At 51.5% G+C, this 2,876-nt stretch overlaps 1 long non-coding RNA gene across 1 annotated transcript; it reads right to left on the bottom strand.

The window, feature by feature from the left end:
* Positions 1 to 1,303: 1,303 nt before the first annotated feature.
* On the bottom strand, positions 1,304 to 2,234 carry LOC147599028 (uncharacterized). The gene is made up of 2 exons (XR_015260067.1): positions 1,984 to 2,234; positions 1,304 to 1,554 (listed from the first exon to the last, which is right to left on the bottom strand). It is a non-coding gene; the product is annotated as an uncharacterized LOC147599028 (long non-coding RNA).
* Between the last annotated feature and the right edge of the window lie 642 nt (positions 2,235 to 2,876).

Genomic DNA, 2,876 nt, shown 5'->3' with positions numbered 1-2,876 from the left:
TCCCTATTAATATCCCACGGTTTCTGAACATTTACGTTGAGAATCCTGGGAAAACCTCCAGAAACATTTTTCTGCAACTAGCAAAGCCAGCCTAGAAAAGGTCCCTGAAACTCTGCAGAGGTCCCACAGCTCTGGTGTCGCCCTTAAGACACTTATTTTCTTGGAACTGGGCAATGAACAAGCTGGTCGGCTCGGTCTGATGCACCAGTGCCTGCATTGCTTAAGTATCAGCGTTAGCCAAAAGAAGGGTCCTGGGGATGCAGGGGCGGGCTGGTATGGCGTGGTGCTCCGCGTTGCGTGGGGGTGCCGCGGACCGCACCGGTGAGTGTCCCGTGAGCCCCAGCTGCTGGAGAGCATCCTTTGGGTTTCATTGGAACCGCCCCAAAGGTCAGACGAAGTTTGTGGGTGGCCTCGTGCTGGCTGTGGGTGGCTGGGAGCACAGAAGCCGTGGGTGAATGCACTGCTCTGATTCCTGTTAAACGTCAGCATTAGCTCTGCAAGAGTTAGAGTAATCAGAGACATCCTGGGTTTGCTTACACTTCTGTGTCTCATCTTCATCTTCTTACACCTATGCTGAAGTTTCCTCCAAAGAAAAGACGGAGTTGTTATTTGTTTTCTTTAACTTTTAAAAAAGCCTCTGGTGCCACCGAGGTGACCGCGCTGACTCGCACACAGGGACCTGCCGGGAGGCGTCACCAGCCCGGCCAGGATCGTGTCCGATCGTGGCTCTGCACCCCGATCTGCAGGCTTTTCCTGAGGAGGCTGGAGACACGTACTCATTCTCACAGCAGACCTTGTGTTTAGAACCCTCACAACTAGTGCTAGCAACGGGACTGCTGGCTACTGGCACTTTGCTGTATGTAATATAAAACAGGATGATTTCCAGCCTTTAAGTACTTGCAAATTACTGAAAACCTACCCTGTTTGCTTACTGGTCAATGTTTAATCATATGTAAATATTTCACATAAATTCCAAAACAACAAGTTACCATTAAAGTTTAGCAAGCTGACTGCTTTGTGGGATATTTTTCAGATGTGTGAGCATTGTTACGTAGAGGGGTTTTGCTGGCACATTTGTTTATTCCCTTGCCTAGACCCTTGCCATACCATCAACAATTTCATTTCAAAACGAACCAATCTTTTCTCAGAGCCGGGCAGATTCATACCTGCTCAGAAATGAGCACAACAGCCTCACGCATCCGACACGCGCTGCTGGCAGCAGGAAGGAAGCAGTGCTGTAAACTCAGCCTGGCGTTGTCGTGTGCAAAAGATTACTCAGAAGGTAAAAAAATCACACGCAAACTTCACATTTCTAGGCTTTTTTTTCAAATGGCCGCCCTGGAAGCACGTTTGTGGCCTCGGCCCCTGCTCCATCAGGACTCCGCTGTTGCGTGCAGGGACGGCAGACGCAGACGCAGCGTGTGAGGTGCAATTGCTCCAATGGATTTACCACCGCTCCGCACAGGTGTCGGTGACTAGCCGCAGCCCCAGGCAGAGGAGAGTCTGGCCCTGGTCTCTTCTGAGCCTTCGAGCTGGTGCAAGCATGAGGAAGTGCTGAAAAAGGAACAGGAAACAGATGGGAGAGGAGATTTCTTAAAACACTACAAATTTCTGAGGCGTTTCAGGCCAGTCTCACACCTGAGAGAGCAGGGCAGCAAGAGCAAACAGTGTGCTTGCACGGTGTGCAAGAGGGGAGCGGGAGCGGAGCGGGAATTTCCAGGTAATGAAGTGAATACAAGAAGTGCTTTTCTACTCCTCTGGGGCTTTGAAAAAAGTAAAATTTAAGAAAAATTTAAATCTGCTTTCATATCAGAGAGTGAGAGTGTTTCATCAGCGCTGGCTTCATCCCACGCAAGGAGGAGGAGCGGCCGGCCGGCCCTCGCTCCCACGTGCAATGGCCCTGGAGAGCAGCGGGACGCGGCCGGAGCCACCCACGCCTTCGCAAGCCACAACGCCACTGTCCCTCCCTCGGCTGTCACTCACTGACAGCTTTAGCCCTTCTGCGGGACACACGGAGGAGGAGGAGGAGGAGGAGGATGCCAGCGACATCCCGCCGGAGCGGCCGCGGTGCGGAGGTCAGGGGTGCAGAGGTCACCGGGAAGCTGCTCCCTGGGCTTGCGGCGAGCGCCGGCACGCTGCGGCAGGCTTTACTTAGGGCGATTGTGTTGGCAGCTTTATTTATATTTTCCTTCAGAGTGGGGCTGAGCTCTTTAACCACGAAGGGAAATTTAATCTTTTTGCTGATAAGACGGTAAAATACTGCAATCCGGCTGACCTCCTGAAAACAGATCCAAACAGCCAGGCTGTCCAAAAATCCGAGACACCCCTCCCCCTGCCCCGCAACTGCGTTTTGCTCGTGACCTCGGGCAGCCCGTGGCCAGCCAGGCCCCTTTGAACACATCCCCAGCGCCACGATTACGGCGCTTTGATTGCCCCGCTCGCCTGGGCCTGGGGCTCCCGCGCCACGGCCTCCTCCCGGGCACCGCTCTGCTCGTGCGCGGGCAAGCTTTAAGGCAAAGCTCCTTCCTCCCCCGCCGGCCCCCTTTCATTTTTGTAGAGCGTATTAAACCTCAAGACGTAGTTAACACTAATCCTGATTTATTTAGGATTTATCTGCATTATTAATTCCAGTCATGTTGTGAAAAAGTACTCAGGGTTCCAGTTTGTATGTAAGCGTCGGCTGTTTTGCAGAGAGGTTTACGTGAATCTCCTCCTTGAAGTGATATTTTAGCCAAAATCTCAGACTTTCCCCTTTTTAAAACACTTCAGATGGGAGCTAGCCATAATAATTTGACTTATTGTTTTTTTCCCCTAGTAAATGCCCTCTTGGACTATTTTATGCATTAATCTGGATTTGATGTGGATTTAAACATTTA

Source organism: Chlamydotis macqueenii, chromosome 13 (assembly GCF_036417535.1).
Source record: "Chlamydotis macqueenii isolate bChlMac1 chromosome 13, bChlMac1.mat, whole genome shotgun sequence".
Classification (NCBI taxonomy): domain Eukaryota; kingdom Metazoa; phylum Chordata; class Aves; order Otidiformes; family Otididae; genus Chlamydotis; species Chlamydotis macqueenii.
Note: the sequence above shows the minus strand (reverse complement) of the source record. Positions and strands in the feature narration are given on the sequence as shown.